The 25,657-nt window shown below is 41.9% G+C and overlaps 1 long non-coding RNA gene across 2 annotated transcripts; it reads right to left on the bottom strand.

Annotated features, from left to right (window-relative positions):
- Positions 1-1,407: 1,407 nt before the first annotated feature.
- On the bottom strand, positions 1,408-23,951 carry LOC119867503. 2 transcript variants are annotated; one of them, XR_005383855.1, is made up of 2 exons: positions 23,702-23,951; positions 1,408-3,187 (listed from the first exon to the last, which is right to left on the bottom strand). It is a non-coding gene; the product is annotated as an uncharacterized LOC119867503 (long non-coding RNA). The 2 variants fall into 2 exon arrangements; XR_005383854.1 differs by lacking the exon at positions 23,702-23,951 and adding an exon at positions 6,635-9,947.
- Between the last annotated feature and the right edge of the window lie 1,706 nt (positions 23,952-25,657).

The following is a 25,657-nucleotide window of genomic DNA, read 5'->3' on the forward strand; positions in this document are numbered from 1 at the left end:
CAATTATTAAAATGTGACATAGAGGAACTGAGCAAGTGCTGTTGGACAAAGCATGCCAGTAGGTTTGCTTGACACAGGGTTGCCACAAACTTTCTTAAAAAATGCAGTATCCACAAAGTGCAATAAAGTGAAGTACAACGAAACAAGATATGCCCGTATTTACTTCTGGCACCTGCACCCAGTGCTTTAGTGCTGTAAGCTTCCTGGAACTCAGCTGTAATGCCCTATCAACGCAGACTGGGTTTCTGTCCAGACCCCAGTGGAAAGGGAGCTCAGGATAGAAGTGACAGAAAAATAGACTTCTGGGAACTGAGGTTTGTTCTCGCCACATTTACAGTGGCCCTAAATCTGTCAGGTCCTCTTAGCTGGTGAGCTAGGTGGCCTGGGCCCCTCTATCTGCGTCTGGAGGGGAACTCTGCAGCCTCCTCAGGCTGCCTTTCCCCTACTTCCCACTCTAGTTAATCTGCTGCTTTTTAAAAAGGTGTTTATGTTGGACATGAGGGAGAAAGAACGAGTCCCTGGCTCCTCCTCACCTCACCAACCACTTGGGAGAGCCAGCCCACAAAGGGAAAGGCCATTCCAGCGAGAGATTCGTCGGCCACCCCAGTAGCTCTCCTCACTGACCAAAGCCCAACTCTTAGGCTCTTTGTTCTTACAGAAACCTTTGCACCCTGACAGCGTGCTGAGCCCACACCCCTAGGGTACCAGTTCTGTAGCCGGAAATGGGAGGGGAGAGGGGCACACCTGGACGCCCCAACTGCCACCCCCACCAGTCCTAGCTCCGGCCTCCTGTGTGATCTTGGTTTCTTCTTTCCTTGTGATGCGCTGGGCAGCCCTCTGGGATGTGCTGTGATTTAATAGGGAGTGCATTATTGTCCAGGGTCACTTTCCACTTTTCCAGGCCAGAAAATTCCTCCCCGTGGCCGGGATAATGACATCAGTTGCAGGAAAGAGGAAAAGGCCTGGGGCACCCATAAAAATCCCACCACCTGACTCATTTATACCACCAGCCAGTCCTTTTCAGCACTGACTGGATAACAAGTTTCTAATAGGAAGAGGACTTCAGTCCAATGGGTGGTAGTGGGAGACAGTGACAAATGGCCACAGTGCCTGCCCTCCAAGAAATCAGAGCCTGGGAGAACGGGCCTGCCTTGCCTGTGTGTGGTGTCAGGCTTAGGTGAGAGCAGCGAGGCCATTTTCTGGAGCGCCAGACCTAGGTGGTACACTCACGCTGCTAGGCAGGCATTTATAACTGGAGAAGAGTACCATACAAATGCCAAATAAGAAGAAATGGGATTGTACAAGGAAAAGAACGATAATGAAATTATAGAAAAAAAAGAGATTGACTTGACAGGGATTTGGGTAGTCTTAATGGGTGACAGTCTTGAGGGATGGGCAGGATTCCTTTTTTTTTTTTTTTTAATGCTTTTTCTGATGATAATAGTAGTACATATTCACTGTTAAAAGCATGAAATCATAAAGGGGAAAAAGTCATCTGCATCCTATCATCCAAAGATAATCTCTGCTAGCAGTTCCCAATTCTATTTTAAAATACTATATATCCATACATACACACACGTACATAAGATCACATCCCACTTTTTAAAATTTAAAAATACATCACAAAAATGTCTCCAGAACAGTAGGGATGTCTTTGTAATTACACTTTTGTGGGGGGAAACAAGTATAAAAAACCGCATGTCCAATTCTAAGGAAAATTGTATAAATTATAACATATTTTTTTTGTAGAATATCTGCAGTGACACAGGCAGAGAGAGAAGCAGGCTCCATGCCAAGAGCCTGACGCGGGACTTGACCCCGGGACTCCAGGACCGCACCCTGGGCCAAAGGCAGGCGCTAAACCACTGAGCCACCCAGGGATCCCCTGCCATCTGAGGTCTGAGGAGCAAGAAGGATTTGGAAGCAGTGAATATATTTTGTATGTGGCAGGGTTAGGGTCAATAAGGCAGATTGTTGTAGCCAGGCTTCAAAATGAACCCCACTGACCCTCACCTCCTGGTTTCATGTCTTTATGAAATTCCTTCCCATGCTGGAGAGTACTGATCAGTGTTACCAGTAGGATACTGAGGAAATGACAGTTTATTATTTCTGAGGTTAGGTCACAAAGACATTGTAGCTTCCACCTTGCTTTCATCTGGATCACTTGCTCTAGGGCAAGCCAACCATCATGTCATGAGGACACTCCAGCAGTCCTGCAGAAAAGTCCTGAGAACTGAAGCCTCTTGGGAACAGCCAACAGAAACTTGCCAGCCATGTAAAAGCAAGGTTGCTGGCCAGGTCCTGTGGTCAGAAGGGGCCTCCAGCTGTATCCTGCAGTTGGGTGGGGCTAGAGACTGTGCTCTCCGGCCAGGCAGCGCTGACGTCTGGGTTCCTTCATCAGGTTGGGCCCACTATACTCTGCAATCGAGTCCAGTCACCATCAGGGCTCCCTGCCTGTGCAAGGCCAAAGGTTGTGTTCAGCAAGCAGGCAGGATCACAGGCTGGGCTCTGAGCCTGCCAGGGTCACTGTTCAGGCTCCCTGTTTTTGCAGGTTTTGCAGAGGTTATGCTTAACAGTTGGACAGGGGGGCTGGTGTGGCTCTCTGCCTAATCAGGGCTGTAGGATGTGTCAGGCTCTGTTCTGAGGGTTCGATGAGTATTAACTCATGTAATCCTCACAACAAGGAGATCGACAATTTTGTTATTCCCATTTTACGGACGAGGCAACAGAGGCCTGAACAGGTCGGGTACGAACGGAAGTAACAAGTAGGTATTAGTGGAAGAGCCTGCTCTAGTGGTACGAGCAGGGTACAGTCCAGCTCTGGAGCCCACGCTCGAAAGCACTATGCACATCAAAGCTTTCCACACGTTTCTGGATTTTTCAAGTAGGCATATGTAACTGGGGAAATCCAAAGGACCAATCACCAAGACTGAAAGGGGAGTTTCGTGTTTAATACAAAGAGGAAGCAAAATAACCCTCAGGGTAAATTCCTACCTTTTGAAAATGTTTCCTGGAGTAGAACCAAACCTCACTGCCATTACCAATGGCCTCTCCACATGGGGACGACTTCTTGGGGCTTCTGCTGTGTCCTGTGCTCCCTGCCATATCATTCAAGGTGATCTGCACCACCGGCCCGCTGGTCTGCCACTTGCCAGGTGGCCTGCTGACATTTTCATCGCCAAAGTGTCTGTCCAAGTGGATGGTGGAATGAAACACGCAAGCTGCCTCTTCTCTTCCCTTCTTTTTATTTTTTATTTTTTATTTTTTTTTTTTAAAAAGATTTTATTTATTTATTCATGAGAGAGATATATAGAGAGGCAGAGACACAGGCAGAGGGAGAAGCAGGCTCCATGCAGGGAGCCTGACATGGGACTCAATCCTGGGACTCCAGGATCATGCCCTGAGCCCAAGGCAGACGCTCAACCACTGAGCCAACCAGGCGTCCCTCTCTTCCCTTCTTTTTAAATATTTTTTTTTATTTGAGAGAGAGAAAAAGAGAGAGCATGAGCTGGAAGAAGAGAGAGGGAGAAAGAATATAAAGCTCAGCACAGAGTCCAACTTGGGGCTTGATCCAACGATCACGAGATCATGACCTGAGCCCAATCCAAGAGTCTGACACAGCCAACTGAGCCACCCATGCGCCCCAACTCTTCTAACCCTTCTAATGTAGTCGTCCGTCTGGGTCTCTGTGGCCCCAAGGAGTTCCTCAGTCTCACCCCTGGGTTATGGGATTTTCACAATAGTATCTTGTCTATGAATAGTTGCTAGTTGGTGTTCTTGTGAGGGAGGCTGAAATAAGGAATGACCTATGCTGCCATCATGATGATATCACCCAGTATATCTTTTCAAGTGCTTATCAGCCATTTGTATATCCTTTTGAAGAAATATCTATTCAAAACCTTTGCCCATTAAAAAAAATGGGTTAATTTGTCTTTTTATAATTGAGTTTTTTAGGAGTCCTTTATAAATTCTGGATAAAAGTCCCTTTTTGGATATATGATTTGCCAATATTTCTCCCATTCTGTGGGCTTTCACTTTTTCAATGGTATCATTCAAAGCACACAAATTTTTAATTTTTATGAAGTTTATTTTTCTTTTGTTCCTTATTCTTTTGGTATCATATCTAATAAAACTTTGCCTAAGGTCATTAAGATTATTTCTGTTTTCTTGTAAGATCTTTATAGCTTTATTCTCATATTTGGGTCAATGATCCATTTTGAATTAGTTCTGGGATAGGTATAAGACAAGGAGTCCAACTTCATTTTTTGGAGTATGTGGATATTCAGTTGCCTCAGTACTATTTGTTAAGAAGATCTGATATACTCATGACCATCCTTTTGCATATAAGGCTTTTTGGAGTCTCATTTGGTTTTAAGTGCATTTCTTAAAACCAATACATTATTAGATTTTGTTTTCTGACTCAGAATGCTAGCCTTTTATGTTTTTATTTTTATTTTTTAAAAGATTTTATTTATTTGAGAGAGAGAACACAAGCAAGAGGAGGGGCTGAGGGAGAGGGAGAAACAGACTCCCCACTGAGTGTGCAGCCTGATGCAGGGCTCGATCTCAGGATGCTGAGATCATGACCTGAGCTGAAGTCAGATGCTTAACCAACTGAGCCACCCAGGTGCCCAAGAATGTTAGCCTTTTAATAGGGAGATTTTAATTGATTTTAAAATCATTTTAATGTACCATCATAATTATCTTTAACTGTTACCTTTTTTCATTCTGTTTTATACTTCCAACTATTTTTTGTTTTCTCCTTTTATTATATAGGTTTTCCTTTTATCATTTTCAGAGCTTTGTATAATATACATTTGATATAGCATAGTATATATATCCCATATGTCATTCTACTCAAAGCTTTGCAAAAGTACTTTACCCTATATTTCACTCCTTGTCAGAGTCAAAAATGAAACGATATCTTATATTTCTATATAAACAAAGTAAGTTTGACAAACTTTTATTCTCTATTCCCTATCCTTAACCTTTGTTACTATTAGGATTTTAGTCCTATGACCCAGCAGTTGCACTACTAGGCATTTACCCAAAAGATACAAATGCGGTGATCCAAAGGGGCACCTGTACCCCAATACTTATAGCAGTAATGTCCACAATAGCCAAATTATGGAAAGAGCCCAGATGTCCATTGACAGATGAATGGATAAAGAAGATGTAGTATATATAAACAATGGAGTATTACTCAGCCCCAAAAAACAAAATTGTACCATTTTCAATGATGTGGATGAAACTAGAGTGAAATATTATGCTAAGCGAGAGAAGTCACTCAGAGAAAGATAATTATCATGTGATTTCACTCATATATGGAATTAAAGAAACAAAACAAATGAATGTAGGGGAAAGGGGGGAAAAATAAAATGAAATCAAAGAGGGAGACAAACCATAAGATACTCTTAACACTAGGAAACAAACTGAGGGTTGCTGAAGGGGAAGGGGAATAGGGTAACTGGGTGATGGGCATTAAAGAGGGCACCTGATATAATGAGCACTGGGTGTTATATATAACTGATGAATCACTGAACTCCACCTCTGAAACTAATAATACACTACATGTTCATTAATTGAATTTATATATATATTTTTTTTAATTAGAGGATTTCAGATTCAGAATATTGCATGGAGAATAATTTTTGATGATATCATTCAGTTTAATAACCAGTTACAGCATATTTTAAGGAATATTTCTATTTTAAATAGATTAATTACTCAGCAATAATCATTTTATACTGTAATATCCCCAATCTTGATGCTCTTAATTTGCTCCATTTATCATTCTGTTGCAATACATCTTCAAAAACTTGTTTCAAGGGTACACAAGTCCTTACATATCTGAAAATGTCTTTCTGTTTTCATGAAAAACAAATTGCCTGGCTATAAAATTCTAGTTTCTTTATAAAACTGCACAGTGGAATCATATTCCTATCTAGTTGTAAGGTTCAAAAGTCACTATAGGGGCACCTGGATGGCTCAGCAGTTGAGTGTCTGCCTTCGGCTCAGGTCATGATCCCAGGGTCCCGAGATAGAGTCCCTCACATTGGGCTCCCCACATGGAGCCTGCTTCTCCCTCTGCCTGTGTCTCTGCCTCTCTGTGTGTCTCTCATGAATGAATAAATAAAATCTTAAAAAAAAAAGTCAATATAGAAGGCAAAAAGCAAAAAACAAACAAAAAACAAAAAACAAATGAAGGCAAAAAGCACACATAGTGAAACCTTCTCCTAAAAATTTTTTTAAAGCACACTAACCCCAGATCTGGACCCTTGAAAATACAAAAGTCCAAGATTATCTTCTGTGTCTTTCTTTGCTTTTGGCTCAAGTCCCCTTTTCCCTAAAGCAGTGAAGGCCCAACATCTGCTAGCCAAACAGATTGAAAGTGGACTCTGATAGGCAAACCATAAATTATTTTATACAGTCATACAGATTGCTGCCAAAGGCCCAGGCTAGGGGAGCAGTCTGCCTTTCTAGGCTTAGCAGGCCTGGCTCAAATTCAGGGGGTCACAAAAGGAGAGGAAAGGGACACAGATTGTTCTATTGCTCTGTTATAGAATTAGGACGAGAGGAACTGTGGGGCAAGTCTGAGGAAAGTCTCTAAATTCAGATTCCCTGCAACACTTACGGAAGACTGAGAATTCAGTGTGGCAGGAGCAGCCTGTGGCTCTCGCAGCAGTGAGGATGGTGGTAAGGAGAGGCAGTGAGAGTGGCTGGTGCCTGGCACTGGTGTTCAAAGAAGAAACAAGAAGAGGAAGACAGTGATGGCTGCCATGGAGGCAGGTCCACTTCACACCAAGGCCTCGCTGTCCTATTCGGGTCAAGGTTCGAGGGAGATGGAGCTTCCAGTAAAGGGCCAAGGCCAAAGCATGAAGCAAGGTCTGGGGAAACAAGATGCCCTCTGACAGAGAAGTCCCTCGTGGAGGGAGTGCACGCGTGTAGCTAGGTCAGCCAGGAAGGGGAGTAGAGGCAGCAAGATAGCAGAGGCGGCACAGTAGTGTAGTTGCTTTGAGTAACTGAATCGGTCAAGTCTGTCGCTACAGAAGTGACCCACTCTTTCCAGACATGAGATCTGGTCTGTCCTTCTGTGGTGAGGAGGTGTGTGTGTGTCTCTAATGACAACATCTCTGCTCTGGGGCAGCCTACAGGTGGGCCGCACAGCTGAACAAACAGAGCCAGAACTGCAGCCTCAGACCCTGGCACTGCCCAGAGCTCTCACTGTGCTGCCTCAGATGTTTGTTTCTACCTCTTTCCAAAGACAGATGGAAGGAGCCTAAAAATAAGTGGGGGAAAGTTTCACAAGTTTCTTTATTGGGACGCTCTGAAACCCACTTGCCAAAGGTCTATCGGAGGCATGATTAGATGAATGGAAAGGACCAGTCTCAGGCACAGACATGAACATGGCTGCATGTCTTAAACCCTGCAGCTCACGCTGACACAGAGGCTGTAAGCCCTTATGAATCTCTGCGGAGGGAGAGCAAGGGGGAAGTATCCGCTAGGGCTTTACATGAGTACCTCTTTTCCAAATAGGAAACCTCCTGTTCCTGGAACATATTGCACAGGGAAAGTGTATGGCCCTGGGAACTGAGTAATAAAGTAATATTCAACTGAGAGTTCTAGATGAAAGTAAAAACATGGAGAAACCCTGAGTAGCCACTTTTACAATAAAATAATCCAACCATAGTTGATTATAATGCTCCAGGCAGTGCTTACTTACCAAGAGAAGGGAGTTAGTGGTTTGGCCTGTGGTGACCACGCTGATCTCACTGTCTGCTCTACTTGGCCAGCAGTTAGTAATCTCAGCTTTTTTCGCTTCGGTTTTGCTCATGTGAATTATTTCCTATCAGACCATGGTAAATTCCATCAGAAGCCACATAGCAATATTCCATGTTTACTAGCTGGAAGGACACCAGCACTGCCGGGCCACTACTCAAGAGTAGGAACACTTTCTAAGTTTATCCTTATGCTGAAGTTTCTACTATTGCCTAACTCAGCAATCTTCACTTGGGACAGACTCTCTAGTGCAGACGTTAAAGTTCATTTTAAACTCTGAATCTAGTGTGCACTAATCCTGCCAGCCATTTCTTTGCAACTTTTTCTTTTAGAACTTCTAAAAAATATTTGTTTAACTTTGTTTAAGTAAATTTGTTCCTCCATTCACCTATCCAACCACGTGTTCATCCAACTGATAAATGCTGATGTACATACATTTTGCCCAATCCTGGTGCCATGTGATCAAGTTACAAAGATTATAATGATAATGATAATGATAATGATGAGGAGAGTGATATCATCAAAATGGTGACACAGGAGACCCCAGCTCCTGTCCCCACATAAAGAGCAATAATTAGATAGCTAGCTATGAACAAAAACAGCTCTGGGGTCCACTTAAGAAATTTTAGCAACACAGTGGAACAACAACAACAAAAAAACTCAGCATAACTGCACGAGGAGGAGGACAGCTTCATTCTGTCTGCATCACCCTGCCTTGCCAAGCGGTATGCTCAGGGCCAAGTGGGAACTTCCCAGTTAGAAAGAGCTCCTCTGCTCAGGAAAGGAAAAGCAGGCTAAGCAACTAGCTTCTCCAGCCTGTCATGGCACCACAGAAAAGACCTGCTTCAGTTCTGCCCCACCCGGACAGGCAAAACTGAGATGTATAGAGATAGCTAGGAACAAAAAGGAAAGCAGGGGCTACTGAGAGCAGCCATGCAGCAGGACCAATTGTGGTTCACAGTGACCTGCTACACAGACAGACCCAGCAGCTTTCACCCTAAAGAAAGAACAAATGGCCAGCACAGCTGCCAGACCCCTCTGCATGGTTCACCAGCTTTGGCTCTATGGGTATCTGTGTTCACTGATGCCAGCCACCTGAGTCCCTGTTGCTCCATCACCACCCCCACCACTCTGCCCCTGCCAGAGCCTGGGATCCACACTGGCAGCTAACTCGGACCTCTGTGACTGCATCAGCCTAGATGTTCACTGTTGACCATCCCCCCCACTGACTGCTATGTGTGTACTCAGGGCTAGACCCTCCAGCTGTTCCCTTGCATGCTGCTGACCAGACAGCCATCACAAGCCTTTACTGTAGTGCACACCCCCCGGTGCACACACCACAGAGACTGTGCAGCCATGGGCCCCCATAGCTGCTTATGTGCCCAGATCAGGCCTTGCATTTTATAACTGGCCTGTACCACTGTACTAATGTATAGCTAGCCCCTCCATCTGTGATCTGTAATCCTCTGACCCAACTCCTGATACCAGTCTCTACTGAAGTACACACATGCAGTGGGAGATTGCACTACAGAAAATCCTATTGACACTTAGGGCCTCTGTAGCTGTCAGTGAACCCAGAGTTGTCCCTGGCCCTTGCTGCCTGCCCTGGATATGTGTATCTGCAACTGGTTCCTGCCATTACATAGGCACCTGCAGCTGGCTCCCACAGCTCAGAGTGTACACACCACCAGCTCTGACCCCTAGGTGCTGGACCTGGAGGTACCACTGAATATCACAACAGCTGTTACAACCATTGCTAACTCCTCTCCCCATCCTCACCATGCACACATAGTTGTTGATGCTGGGGACTCCAGCGGCCTGAGCCGAAGAGATATCATGCCTCCCCCGGACCTGGTATTGCCACATGCTCCCATAGTTGGAGCCCTCTACTACTAGACCTGGGGTCACAGCACACTTCAGCATGCCCCCACCTGCAAGTGAATGTCTTCCCTTACCAAAGTCAGTTCCTAAAGTCTAGTTCTTCTAATGCACAGGCACCTACATGGGCCTCAGGAATCATTAAGAATAAGGGGAACATAACTCCACTTAAGGAATACAGACATTAAGCTGCTAGTAACTGGTCCAAAAGAATGGATATCCAAGAACTGTCTGACAAAGAATTCAAAATAATTGTTCTAAAAATGCTCAAAGAGCTGAAAGTGAACACAGATAAACAATTTAATGATATCAGGAAAACAATACAAAAATAAGTTCAACAACGAGATAGAAAATATGAAAAAACAAAGAAACATGGATTTGAAGAATACAATAACTGAAGAATTCAATAGAGAGCTTCAACGATAGACTTGACTGAGCAAAAGAAAGAATCAGTGTGCTAGAAGGCAGACCAATTGAAGTATCAATCAGAGGAACAAAAGGAAAAAACCATGAAAAGAGCCCATGAGACTCGGTGGGCCATGAGACTTGGTGGGACTATGAGAAACCACCAAGGGAAATAATGCACATCATTGGAGTCCCACCAGAAGAGAGAGAAATGTGGTAGAAAACTTATTTAAAGAAGTAATGGCTGAGAATTTCCCAAATTTGAGGAGAGATTTAAACATGCAATTTCATGAAGCTAATAGGTCACCCCAAAATGTCAGGCCAAGGAGGTCTTACCCTCGACATAATATAATAAAACAGTCTAAACTCAAAGACAAAGAATTTAAAAAGAAGTAAAAGGAAAAACATTCCCTCAACAAGGAAATCCCCATAACACTATTGGTGAACCTTTCAGTAGAGATCTTGCTGGCTGGGCAAGAATGGGATGATACATTCCAAGGACTGAATGAAAAAACTGCCAACCAAGAATACTCTATCCAGCAAAATTGTCCTTTAGAAATGAAGGTGAAATAAAGACCTTGCCCAATAAGTAAAAGCTGAAGGAATTCATCACTGCTGAACCTGCTTAACAAGAAATGATAAAAGAAGTTCTTTAAGCTTAAACAAAAGGACGCTAATTAGTAATGAGAAAATATACACCAAGGTAGATACAAACATAGATTCAGAATACTCTAATACTAATGTAGTGTGTTAACTACTTAATTCTGGCATCGGGGTTAAAAGACAAAATATTAAAAATAACTATAGCTACAAGTTTGTTAATGGATACACAATATAAAAAGATGTAAATTATGACATCACAAACATAAAAGCAGGGAGTCAAAGTTTAGAGTTTTTTAATGTGATTTGAGTTAAACTTTTATCAGCATAAAATAGAGTGTTATTCATATAAAAATTTTTATAAATGTCTCACAGGAATTGCAAAACAAAAACCTAGAGTAGAATCACAAAAGATAAAAGGAAGAAAATCAGAGCCACTAAGGAAAATCAATAATTCACAAAGGAAGGCAGAAATGAAGAAAGGGAAAAAAGAACTACAAAACCAGCCAAAAAAGAATACAATGACATTAGTAAGTCCTTATCTATCAATAATCATTCTAAAGGTAAATGGACTGAATTCTTCAATCAAAAGATATCAAGTAGTGGATGGGTAAAAAGAAAAAAAACCAAACATGCTACCTACATGCTACCTAGAAGGTATACAATAGGGAAAGGATAGTCTTCAATAAAGGAGCAGGGAAAACTGGATTATCACATGTAGAAGAATGAAATTGGACCCCTGCCTTACACCACTCACAAAACTAACTTGAAATGGACCACAGACTTAAACATAAGAACTGAAATCACTAAACTCATAGGAAAAAACCCATATGAATAAAACTCTTTCACATTGGTCTTGGGAATGATATTTTTGGATATGATACCAAAAGCACAACAACAAAAGCCAAAAAAAAGACGTAGAACTATATCAAACTAAAAAGCTTCTGCATAGCAAAGAAACAATCAACAAAATAAAAAGGCAACCTATAGGGTAGATATAGGATGCAAATCTTATATCTGATAGTTACAAATCAAAGATACATAAAGAACTCCTACAACTCAATAGCAAACAAACAGATAATCCAATTAAAAACTGGTTGGAGGGAGAAGGAACCAAATAGACAGTTTCCAATGAAAACATACAAATGGCCAACAGGTACATCAAGAAGTGCTCAACATCACTAATCATCAGGAAATGCAAATCAAAGGAAAAAGGACACTATTTCACAGAAACTTAAAAAGGCTATCATCAAAAAGACAAGAGCTAACAAGTGTTGGCAAGGATGTGGAGAAAAAGGTACCTTTGGCCCAGGTTTCTGGGGGTAAGTTATGAGAGGTATGTTCATGAGAGAAGCCATAGCCCTCACTACTGCAGTTAGTCCTGAGATTGTAATGTTTGTCATTTTTCTCTGCTACTATCTGCTCTAGATTCCCCTCTTGCCCTTGACTACAATTTCTGGTAGGCTACGTGGCTAGCCTGGTGAGATGATCTAGACCTTCAACCTCAGGGTTCTGAGCTTCTGGTTACCATGCCTTTATTAGGCCATGGCTCTGCAGCTACCCATTCACACTTAATATTGGCCATAGAAGTACCAAGAAATATCCCAGTGAGCCACCTGAGCACCAAACATACACCCCCCACCTTCATTATGAAGCACAGTTCTACTTCCTCAGAGTCAATTCCCCTGATAGTATGGCAACCTCTTTTTGTATCTTTTGGTTTACTGGCAGTAACCAGATGGTAGCCATAGCTTTAAGTTTAATTGAATTCTTAATATATCCTCTGGTGGAAGCATACCTCCCCTGGGTACCAGGACCTTCAGACCCACAGAGCCTAAGTTTGCAGGAACAAGAAGTACAAATTATTCAAGTGGGAGTGAAGGTAATGGGGTCATTTCCTACTTCTGCTGGTTGATTGCCAAATTTCTATGTTCTATCCATTGATTACACAGATTCCATCCTCACAGGGTATAACCTCCAAGCTGGCACTTCAGCTGTGCCTTTAAGAGGCTGTCAACGCTCTATTAGGCCACCAGCCTCTGGATGATGTAGTATGTGGTAGAACTAATGGATCCTAGAGTTTTGTGCCCACGGACACACATTCAAAGCATTGTTGTGCAACATTTCATGCTGGTAAATCAGATGCTCTGTGGGTCTTGGCTAGTGAAATGAGGCTGTGGGAAGGAAAGGCAAGCCCATTCCTGGAATATACATCAAACTGCAATCAGGAAAAATGCTTTCCTTTTCAGAGTGAACAGGGTCCAATGTAATCAACTTTTCACTTAGTGAAAAGTGACTCATTGTTCTTAAGGGCTAACGCTATATTTGGACTCAGTGTTGGTTTCTGTTTCTGATGGGTCAGATGTTCAGCAATACCAGCAGTTAGGTTCACCTGGGTGAAAGGGAGCTATGGGCTCATAAATAGTGTGTCTTCATCTCTGCCTTCGTGGCTGGCTTTGTTCATGGGCTTGCTGGTCAGTGATATGGCCAAGAATGAGGCAAACTGACATCCATTGGAATGTCCGGCTTGTGGTATGTCTCTTCTGCAGGAATACTTACTGGTGGGCGTGAAACACGTGGTACTGGTGGGCATGGAACATATTCACACTTTGAGCCCACTCTCATAGGTTCATCTGTATGCTTCTTCTCCAGATGGCTTTAATCCTTCTCCTTCCAGGTCCCTAATCAATCCCTAAGACATTCACTGCTGTCCATGAATCTCTATATGCACATCCTTACCACAGGCCACTTCTCTCCCCATATAAGGTAGATGACCAGATGCAATGTCCAAACTCTGTCCAGCTGGGGAACTTCCCCTCTCCACTGTCTTTCAGGGCCACCCCTGAGTGAGGATATATATATAGTCCATGGTTGATTTGGGGCTTATACCAACATATTCAATCCATCCATGAATCAGACCTGGTTATTTTCCTCCTTTGTTGGTAGATCAAAGGAACTCTGCCATGAGAGGGGAGAGTTCACTTCATGCTAGCAGAGAAGTTACTGGTGCATGGGTGATGAGTAATGAGTGAAAACAGAGCTGACCTTCCACACAGATTATCTGTGTCCTCTGCACCAGCTCCAGCCACATCCAGAATATACCACTTCTGGATGGCTTCTTGTTGGGCCTGCCCAACATTATGACTTAGGAATTCAGACAGCTCTCAGCTCAAGATGGGGCAGCTCTGGTCCCAGTTACTTGAGTTCCTAAGATCGGATTCTCTGTCTCTATCAGGGCTCAGTATCATGCTAGGAGCCGTTTTTTGTTTTGTCTTTGTTTTAATGGTGTATAATTCTATGCTGCAGATGGCAGGCCTTTCTTGATGTATCAGGAAGACCCAGTGAAAGTTACCAAATTCTGTGGTAGTCATAATTATGAGTTCCCTTGTATCTCTCAAATGCTGCTGATAATGAATAAGTTCATGCATTCCCGTCTACCTCCGTACTGTCTCAGTGAAAGTTTTAGTAATTGCAACGCTAGTGTGTCAGGGCCTATTACCACTAGCAGGGAGTCATTTCCTTCTGGCCAACCTACGATCCAACTCCAGAATCTTATCCTTAGAGGGTACTTCCTAGGACCGTTTCTGGTACCAACTATCTTAAATTGGATCCTCCCAGAATCAGATCCTGAGTCAAGGATTCAGGTGCTAGTGATACATTAAGGAAGAAACTAGTAAGGAAACGCAGCAGCAGGATAGGGGAGAAAGGTTAAGCAAGGCTGCAGTTTCTGATGAAGTGTCAGCTTTCACCTGAATTGTAGATACCTCTGGGAGTAACTGACTCCTGAAAGTTTGTTTCACCTGTTTGTTTGATAACATAGGAGCTATGTGTCTGTGTGTGTGTGTGGGGGGGGATTGGGGGGGCAGCGAGGGGTAGAAGGTAGATGTAAAACACACAGGCACCTCCCACTCTCAATAAGGATAAGCAGCCCTACTGCCTGGGAGAGAAAGCCTGCGAAGGTCACAGGTGTTGGCTGTTAACTACAAAGCAGGCAGAAGCTGGAAGGATGGAGACAGGCTGCGATAAAGGGCCTCGGAGGGCATCTGGGCCGGGGTCTCCTTCTGTCTACTCCAAGGTGATCCAGAAAGAAATGCTCTGAGGTCAGAAAATCAAGAGATCATGAGTGAGATGGAGGGGCTGCATGAGGTCAGACTTTGAGTAAGCTTATGAAGGGGAAGTAAACTTGTGAATCCAATTATTGTATTAACAAGGGCATCGCCATTACATTTGGTGGGGCTATCAGTAGTGCCTGACACACAGAAGGCCCCAACAAATTAGATTAGCACTGTAGGTTAGACAAATTACATTAACACTGTAGTTGCTGTTGAGATTCTTTAGTAATTTTCTCTTGAACCATTGTTAGAATGGTTGTCTGGAGGAAAAAATACATAGCAAAAACACAAATATCTCAAATATCAATTCTTGCTCACTCCTCTCTCCATGTCTGTTTCAAGGCCTCTTCTAGGAAACTTATTTTGAAGGGGTGATGCCAAACACCTTGGCCTTATTTCTCTGCTCCCCAGCCCTTATCAGCACCTTTTTTCCCCTGCCTCATTCTATTCTAAGTAGGCAAGTGAGTATAGTAAGTATGGTAAGTAAGACGCTGCATCCTCTCTTGGATGTCTGTACCTATTGAACATTTATTATTCTCCTGCCTCCTCTGAGGGCTCAGCATTTGCTGCAAATTGCAAATTACTGCTATCTACTAATATAAAACAAAATATGAACACAAAAATAGACACATAGATCAATGGAACAGAATAGAGAACCCAGAAGTGGACCCTGAACTTTATGGTCAACTAATATTCGATAAAGGAGGAGGAAAGACTATCCATTGGAAGAAAGACAGTCTCTTCAATAAATGGTGCTGGGAAAATTGGACATCCACATGCAGAAGAATGAAACTAGACCACTCTCTTTCACCATACACAAAGATAAACTCAAAATGGATGAAAGATCTAAATGTGAGACAAGATTCCATCAAAATCCTAGAGGAGAACACAGGCAACACCCTTTTTGAACTTGGCCACAGTAACTTCTTGCAAGATACATCCACGAAGGCAAAAGAAACAAAAGCAAAAATGAACTATTGGGACTTCATCAAGATAAGAAGCTTTTGCACAGCAAAGGATACAGTCAACAAAACTAAAAGACAACCTACAGAATGCGAGAAGATATTTGCAAATGACGTATCAGATAAAGGGCTAGTTTCCAAGATCTATAAAGAACTTATTAAACTCAACACCAAAGAAACAAACAATCCAATCATGAAATGGGCAAAAGACATGAAGAGAAATCTCACAGAGGAAGACATAGACATGGCCAACATGCACATGAGAAAATGCTCTGCATCACTTGCCATCAGGGAAATACAAATCAAAACCACAATGAGATACCACCTCACACCAGTGAGAATGGGGAAAATTAACAAGGCAGGAAACCACAAGTGTTGGAGAGGATGCTGAGAAAGGGAACCCTCTTACACTGTTGGTGGGAATGTGAACTGGTGCAGCCACTCTGGAAAACTGTGTGGAGGTTCCTCAAAGAGTTAAAAATAGACCTGCCCTACGACCCAGCAATTGCACTGTTGGGGATTTACCCCAAAGATACAGATGCAATGAAATGCCGGGACACCTGCACCCCGATGTTTCTAGCAGCAATGGCCACAATAGCCAAACTGTGGAAGGAGCCTCGGTGTCCATCGACAGATGAATGGATAAAGAAGATGTGGTTTATGTATACAATGGAATATTCCTCAGCCATTAGAAACGACAAATACCCACCATTTGCTTCAACGTGTATGGAACTGGAGGGTATTATGCTGAGTGAAATAAGTCAATCGGAGAAGGACAAACATTATATGGTCTCATTCATTTGGGGAATATAAATAATAGTGAAAGGGAATAGAAGGGAAGGGAGAAGAAATGGGTAGGAAATATCAGAAAGGGAGACAGAACATAAAGACTCCTAACTCTGGGAAATGAACTAGGGGTGGTGGAAGGGGAGGAGGCCGGTGTGTGGGGGTGAATGGGTGACGGGCACTGAGGGGGGCAGTTGACGGGATGAGCACTGGGTGTTATTCTGTATGTTGGCAAATTGAACACCAATAAAAATAAATTTATTATAAAAAAATATGAGATGCCAGAAAAGTGTAATCAATTATGAATATGAGAGCTCGAGGCCCAATTTTGTTCAAGTAAACAGGGGTGACTTGCAGAAGAATATGGGACCTGATTTGAGCTTTAGAGTACAGTGTGATGTAGAGAAGGTGAGGGGAATTGCCTTCAAGGGAGCTGAGGTGTATGAGCGAAGGCATCTAGTATGGAGGACAGGAGAGGGAGAATGTGACCTTTGTGCTTCCTAAGCTTGATCCAGATTTTTATTTTTCAGTTTTTGGAAATTATTTTCTACAATGGAAGATGAAAACTTAGCTATCTTACAATTCACCCTTCACCCACACACACTTCTATATTCCACTCCTAATTCAATCCTAATAATATTATGTTTGGTTAAATCAATATTCAATCATTGTATTTTTTACTATATAAATGTTATTAGGTGAGCCATATTTCATGGTTACATTTTCTTTTAAATTCTTCCTACCCCAGACAGAGTTAATGATTTTTTTTTTTAAGTAGGCTCCATGCCCAGCATGGAGTCCAATGTAGGGTTTGAACTCACATCCCCGAGATCAAGACCTGCGCTGAGATCAAGAGTTGGATGCTTAAGCAACTGAGCCACCCAGGTGCCCCACATTTTTTTTGTTATTGTTATTGTTGCTTGCTTAGTGTTCTTTGGTAACATCCATAGTTTATCCCCAAATTCTGAGGGAACTATAAAAAAAACTTTCTCAATATACTTACTTATAAATATTAGATCCTACCTTCATGTTTTGAGGGAGGCTGTAGGGGAACTGTACCTCCAGAGCTGGCCATCTCTAATCCTACACCACAATATTGTTTCCTTTCAGGAACTCCCTTTGCCCCTCTCCTCTTTGAATTCTGTTCCTCCTTCTTGCCCCTAGCTGGTTCCTTCTTGGTTTACATGTCCTTGTTTTTGTGGGAAGTACCCAAACAGTGGTTGCTAGAAAGAGAGGGCACACAAAGAAAGAGAAGCAAGTAGTGAAGGTGGGGATGGTGCCAAAAAAGCGTCCCATATAAGGAAATGTGAAGTGAGCAAGGATGTCTTATGCTTTTGGAAGCTCTTCCTGAGAAGGCAACAGGTTTCAACCATACAGAATTGGAAAGGTGAGTGCCTACAGATAAAATTATATTCTTCAGCCCACATCACAGGCTTGGATCTTATATGGAGGACAATCCCTCCCCAACCACCAAAAACAAATATTTAAAAAACTGTACTTAAATTGAACTTAAATAAAATATTTTTTTAAAAAGCTCTACTTTGCCACATACTGACAGAAGATGGCACCATTAAACTAAGAATCTTCTAAACCATTCCAAATCCACAGAAAGAATTGAAGAAAATGAAATAAATCTAGGCAAATTTACCTAAAGGTAAAGAAAGAGAGAATCAATACACCTCAAGTGATAAAATCCTCCACTATTCTAAGGGTGATAGGAAAGAAACAAAACAAAACAAAACAAAACAAATCCAAACAACATAAAACCACCATGAAGCAGAAGAAAACTAAATGACAACATTCTAGATTGAACTAACTAAATAACCTCAAAAAGTATTATATAAAAAACTGCCTATAATCAGAAATTAAAAACAAAAGTGGATTTGGAAAAAGAACAGGAAGAGATTAAAAGACAGTTGCCAAAGGGTGCCTGGGCAGTCAGTCAGTTAAGCATCTGCCTTCCGCTCAGGTCAGGATCCTGTGGTCCTGGGATGAAGCCCCACGTCAGGCTCCCTGCTCGGTGGGGAATCTGCTTCTCCCTCTCCTCTGCCCCCCCACTCGTGTTCTCTCTCTTTCTCTCTCTCAAATAAATAAATAAAATCTTAAAAAAAATAAAAGAGTTGCTTGGACTCAAGAAATAAATAGAACAAAAGAAAAATCATCTCAGGACTGAAGAGTAAAATTTTTTTTTTTTTTTTTTTTTTTTTTTTTTTTTTTTAGAAAAAGAGAAAGTGGGGGTAGGGGCAGAGGGAGAAGGAATCTTACAGCTGGCTTCATGTCCAGTGTGGAGCTCGATGTGGGTGGGGCTGGACATGGGGCTGGACGCAGGGCTGGATCTCATGACCCTGATATGACCTGAGCCAAAATCTAGAGTCAGACACTTAATGGACTGGGCCACCCAGGCGTCCCTGAAGAGTCAATTTTAAGAAGTTAAGTGCATTAGTTTGCTAGGGCTGCCTCAACAATGCACCACAGGCTGAGTGACTAGAAATAACAGAAATGGATTCTCTGGCAGTTCTAGAGACTGGAAGTCTGCCATCAAGGTGGCAGCAGAGTAGCTTCCTCTGGGGACTCCCTCCTTGCTTCTGGTGGCTGCCAGCAATTCCTGGGCTTTTTGGTTTGTATCTGCAGGACTGTAATCTCTCCCTCCAACTTCACATTCCCTTCTTTTCTACATCTGCTCGCCTTCTTTGCTAAGGACACTTGCCATTGGAATTAGGGCCCACCCGCGTATCTGGGATGATCTCATCTCAAGATCCACAATGTAATTACATCTGCAAAAACTCCCTTTCCAAAAAAAGTCACACTGACAGTTTTTGAGTGGACATATCTATTGGGGAACCGCCATTCGATCCACTACAGCACCCGAGGCAGAACAGCCTCAAATGTAAATTTAGTACGTGGCACTAAAGAAAGGTAAGCAAACAGCTAAGAAATGAGATAGCAAAGTAAAAAGGGTCAGGAAGGAAACGGTTGACACAGAAGACAAGCAAAAAAGCAACATGGGTAAACTTGGAATCCTTAAAGAAGAAATATAAATATGGAACAGCTAGGGTTGCAGAAGGGGAGGAGAGTGGGGGGATGGGGTGACTGGGTGATGGGCTCTAAGGAGGGCACTTGATGGGATGAGCACTGGGTGTTATACTATATGTCGGCAAATTGAATTTAAATAAAGTATTAAAAAATTTAAAATATATATGGAACATCTATACCTGAAGAAATAAACACCAATCTACAAATTGAAAGGATCAAGCAGCTGAAAAAGATGAATCTGAAATGATCAACTCCAAAATAAGCTAATAAAACTATCTCGTTTCTGCCCTTTACATGTCTGTGCTTTCACTGAGCCCACAACAGCTTAATTCCCACGGCTTCACAGTAAGCATCAAAATCAGGCCGTTTGAGGGCTTCAACACTGTTGTTCTTTTTCAGAATTGTTCCGGGGATTCTGGGTCCTGTGCATTTCCATATAAAGCTTATATGGAAACTTGTCTATTTGTACAACAAAGCCTATAATGTTTCTGATTAGAATTGTGTTCAACCTTTAGATCAATTTGTAGAGCAAAGACATTTCAGCAACATTGAGTTTTCCAATCTAAGAACATAGCGTATCTCTCCATTTGCTTAGGGTTTTACTTTTTTAAATCTATTTTGTAGTTTTCAGCATATAATCCTATGCATATTTTGTTAGATTTATACTCAAGTATTTCATGTTTTTTAGTGTATTATAAATGGTATTATTTACAATAAATTCCAATCACTGACTTTTACAATATAGAACTCAATTTTGTTTTCAATTGATTTTTTTTTATATTGACCGTATATTTTGTGGCTGATAACTTCACTTATGAGTCTCAGTATCTGTTTTGTAGAATTTGGGGGTTTTCTACATAGAAGATCATTCATCTATGAATAGAAACAGTTTTATTTCTTCCTTTCCAATAAGTATAAAGTCACTTTTTCTTATCTTACTGAACTCAGTTTGATGTTGAATAGGGTTTTGGGAGTAAACACCCTTCCTTTGTTTCTGACTTATCAGCAAAGCAGTCCATCTTTCATCAGTTAAGTATGATGCTATGGATTTTCTGCAGATATCTTTATCACAGAAGAAGGAGCATTCTTCTATACCTACCTTGCAATATTATTACCACAAGTGCATTTTGTCTATTATCATATTATTTCTATTTGGCACTTTTCTATAGTTTCCATATCTCTGCTAAAATTCCCTCGTTCATGTATATTGTCCACCGTTTCCACCAGAGCCTTTAGCATATTATAGTTATTTAAGTTATAGTTCCAACATGTGAATCATATAAGAGTCTTGTTCTGCTGCTTACTTTGGCATATATTTTTATCTCTTCTTTTTTTTTCTGTGTATTTTTTATTTTGGTTGAAAGGCAGACATTGTGTGTAGGACAGTAAGGACTGAGGTAAATAGTATTTATGCCCGGAATTGGGCACTTTTCTGCTAGGCCGTAAGTATGTGGGAGGTTGAGTCAATTTAGGCAGGAACTAAGATGGGTTGTTTTTGTTTTCTTTTTTTCTATATTTACTTTCAGTTCACCAATAGCTTCCAATTCTAGTGCTTCCCTCTACTTACGGTGGGACAGGTTTACCTTTTTCTCCATGTTTCTGCTCCACTCTCGGCTTTAGGCCTTTACTGTTTACCTTTGCCTGAGTTTCAGAGAGGATGTCTCTCCACCCTCTTGATCCTCTCCTAGAGGTAGGTTGCAAGTGCTTCTTACTACCAGTATTTGCTTGCCTAGTTGGGACAGGATGCCTTGATCCCACCGGTCTTAGGCAGGCCCTATATCCCTGAATTTCAGGGGTGAGACCTCAGTGACCCTGTCCTTCCCCAGCAGACCACCTTTGTTGGTCTGAGCCCATGAGGACTTTTTTTTCTTTCTGCTCCTCCCAGCCATAATCAGTCTTCACCTATGCCCTGAGAGTAACAGGGATTGCTGCCCTTGGTTCAGTGGCTACATTTCCAGACAAGGCTTCCTGCCTTTCCTGCAACGGAGTCTGCTCCCCTCCTCTAGGCCTGTGCCTCACGGATGTTTTCTCCTCTAGCCCCTTGCTCTGCCAATCACACTTATTTGTGAATGAATACCTTGTGGGGTCCATTGAGAAAAGCCTGCAAGTATGAAATCCCTTATTTCTGTGGCTCCTTGGGGATCCTGTTCTTTCAGATTATACCACTTCATATCCAGACTTTAGCAGCTGAAGAAATGTGTTAGCTGGGGATCCCTGGTGGCTCAGTGGTTTAGTGCCTGCCTTTGGCCTAGGACATGATCTTGGAGTCCTGGGATCAAGTCCCACATCGGGCTCCCTGCATGGAGCCTGCTTCTCCCTCTGTCTGTGTCTCTGCCTCTCTCTCTCATGAATAAATAAAATCTTAAAAAAAAAAAAATGTGTTAGCTGAAACCTTCTTCCCTACTTCCCTACTTCTGATCTGACCCTATAGTCTTCCTGTGCTTTTCTACAAGTGAGTCATGAGTCAGTTTTTGTGTCTGGTCTCTTTTTAGAGACCTCTATATTTCATTAGAGTTAGGATAACCAGCTATCCTGTAACCTTACCTAATTAGTTCAAGTTGTGATTTTGTAGACTGTCCTCTGGCTTCTTTCAGGATTTTTTATCTTTGATTTTCTGTAATTTGAAAATGATATCCCTAGGTATAGTATTTTTAAAAAATGTATTCTACTTAGTATTCTCTAGACTTTGTGGATCTGTGTTTAGTGTCTGACATTTATTTGAGGGAAATTCTCAGTCATTATTTCATATATTCCTTTTGTTTCTATTTTTTCCTGACATGTCTGTTACATGTATGTTCTACCTTTTGTACTAACCCATAGATCTTGGATATTCTATTGTTTTTTCAGCTTTTGTTCTCTTTGCTTTGCAGTTTTAGAGATTTCTATTGGTATATCCTCAAGCTCAGGGAAACTTCATCTGTGTCCAATCTACTAATAAGCCTATCAAAGGCATTTTTTCATTTCTGTTATAGTGTTTTTGATTGCAAGTATTTCTTTTTGATTCTTAGGATTTCCATCTCTCTGCTTACATTGCCCATCTCTTCTTGCATGCCAGTTTCCCTCTTAGAGCCCTTGTCATCTTAATCATAATCATTTTAAATTCCCTGGGTCGACGGTTGTTCTCAGTATTGCAATTACAAACAGTGCCACAGTGAATATTCTCATGATACACATTGTCATATTATTAGAGGTATAGAGTCCCACAAGTGGGTACATTCCCAGAAGTGGAATTGCTGTACCAAAAGGTAAATGATTGTCATTTTGTGAAATATTGTTATATTTCATCCACAATGATTTTATTCATTTGCATTTTTACCCACAACATATGAGGGTTAGGGGTCTCCTTATAACGTTGCATCAAAATATTATACTATGCAATTTTTCCCAGTCTGAAAGGTAAGAAATGGTATTTCATTGTGATTTTAATTTTCATTTCTCTGAGTAAGATTGGATATCTTTTCATATGTTTATGGACTGCTTTTACATCTTTTGTGTTTGTGATCTGTTCACACCTTTTGCATATTTTTTTTGTCATATTTGTGCTCTGGGCATCAGAGAAGCCTGTGAAAATGAGGAACTTGATCTGATACAAGAAGAAGGTCTCCACGAAATAGAGAAAGCGGTCATTCATGAGACTCAAGATCGTTTTTGGTTTGGAGACAAAGAAACCGCCCTGTGTGTCCTCACAAAGACACAGATATATTTTCCATTTGGCATTGCTTTCAAGGATCTTTTTGTAGTTATGGTCCAGTTCTGGCCTCGTGATAACCACCTTGCTACATGAATGCCCACGTGCAGTGGTGTCACTAGCCTTCTGCTATACTTGTTCATTGTGGAGGACACGTTTCCTCTCACTCTGCCAATTTGTTGACCTTTGTAATGTCCTCACACAAACTGAACTCAACACCCTTTTGGATGGGTGTGGATTGAACACTGGACTTCTGTCTTAACTTGGAAAGAGGGGAAGGCAATTTTCCTATATATGTGGTAAGATGCATTGAAATGCCTTATAGGTTCTTGCTCTAGTTGGTCTGAGCCCCCCAACTTTTCAGAAGTTGGAGTAAACTGCATTTTGGCTGCTATTCAGTAATGATCACCAGAGAGAGAGAGAGAGAAAAAAAAGGCTGATATAGATATTTTACTTACCTTTGCCACTGTTTTCTATGATCCTCAGTAGCTCAAAATAACTGTCAGAGAAAGAGGGCAAGTGAGGGCCTGAGTCTGGGAAGGGGAAGCAGTGAAATAGTCCTGTAGGCTGCAATGCCCAACAAACTAGCAACTGAGGGGAGAGGAGCTCTCTAATGCATCTGTTAAGGGTGGTGCTGGTGCCTGAAAGTTAACCTCAATTTTACAACACCCATTAAAGGAGAAAAGATCTTGACCACAGATTCCATTAAAAGATAGATGTCCTGTGGTCAGAACACAACTTGTCCGAACCAGGAAACTACCTATTGTATTGGGTCTGTATGACAAATTTAAATGTTTTCAATCATCAATGCTAGAGCGTAATCAACACCTTTGACACGTCCAGAAGACAGATGAGCCCAGACTCACCTTCAGAAATGGATCACTCCAAAGCAGAAGTTCAGCCAACCGGGTCAGCTCAACCCAACTCAGGGTCAGGCCTCTGACACTTTGAAACTTGGCGTTTCATGACAAAAAGCATGCTTTCAGTTTACAAAGTTTTATCTCAATATCTTCTAAGACCTGTAACCCAATGAAGAAGGCAGCTTCCTGTTTTCACATGAAACAATTAAGCCTCAGAGAAGTTTACTCCACCTGTCCAAGATCATACAACCAGTGGGAAGAGTCAGGACTTAAAGATACCTGGCTCCTGGTCTTTTGCCTTTTCTTTCTGGTTTTATTCTGGCAGGATTCCTCCCAGAAGCAGAGCCACTCCCATAAGCTAAGAGTCTGTGATTTCAAAATGGAGACTAAAATGTTAATATTATAGGAGTAAAGTTCTGTTTAACTAGCCAGGCTCAGCATCCAGAAACCAATACATGATTTTATAGATGCATCCCCTTCCTCCACCACAGCATTCCCCAGTGTGATGCCACACATCCTATCACCCCGTACAACCACCTTTCCTCATGCACAACCAGGGATTTCCTCCACTGTCCTGCTGCTAGGTTGTCTTTATCCATTCTGTCTTAGCTCTGTGTAACATTGCTCTAAGTCCTGCAGATGCAGAACCTGTTTTGAAAAATTATGCCCTAAAAATATCTATGTCCTAGGCCTTCTTTATACTCCATTTTTCTTAGCTTAAAATTATATCCACTCATGCTTAGGACATTCACCTTGGATACTTTTCTGTGCCTAAGGCAGCTACACATTTACAAGCTTGACCTGCCATTCCATCTTAAGAATAAGGAATTCCCTTCTAATATTACAGGCAGAGAAGTGCTGACCTATAGGACACGTTGCTGCAAAAGAAACAGGTAGGTACTTTTCCTTCCTCTGGGCAGTTGTAGCCTTGCACAAGGGTATGGGTAGACAAGGTGAATTCTGGCAGAGTTTTTGACCCTGTTAGCTCCCTTGGCCAGGCATCTCTGTGCAACACTCAAACTGCACAATTATATCAGGTAGCCCTGGGTCTGGGAATCATGAAGTGTGCTACCTTTTGTTAGTGGCGAACAAGACAGGTAGACATGATCATCTCATGGTTTGTAATCACATTTGTAAGATTTAATCTGTGCTCCCAATCCAGTAAGTTCCATGAGAGTAAGGGCTCTTTTTACTCTATATGCCAGTGCCTACTACACTGCCTGCCTCATACTAAGCACCCATTATTTGTTCAGTCCTTTTCATAACTGTGGCTTCAATACATTGGGAAGAGCAAAGAATTTACCTCATAACTCAGACATGACCACTACCCAAAAGTTTATCTATGGCAAACGTGGGAACCCATATAGGGAAGAATGAAGATGGGCAACCATCTCAAAAGCAGAAAATGCTAACTAGTAGTTAGCCAAGGTTACAAACTCTCAGCCAAAGTCCGAAATTGCCTCATTTACATAAGGTAGCTATAGAAATGACTGGTCCCTTCCTGGTCATTGTTCTTTCCAGTTCTTCTCGTCTCTTCCTCCAATCCATTTCCTA

This window comes from Canis lupus, chromosome 34, assembly GCF_011100685.1.
Source record: "Canis lupus familiaris isolate Mischka breed German Shepherd chromosome 34, alternate assembly UU_Cfam_GSD_1.0, whole genome shotgun sequence".
NCBI classification, from domain to species: Eukaryota; Metazoa; Chordata; class Mammalia; order Carnivora; family Canidae; genus Canis; species Canis lupus.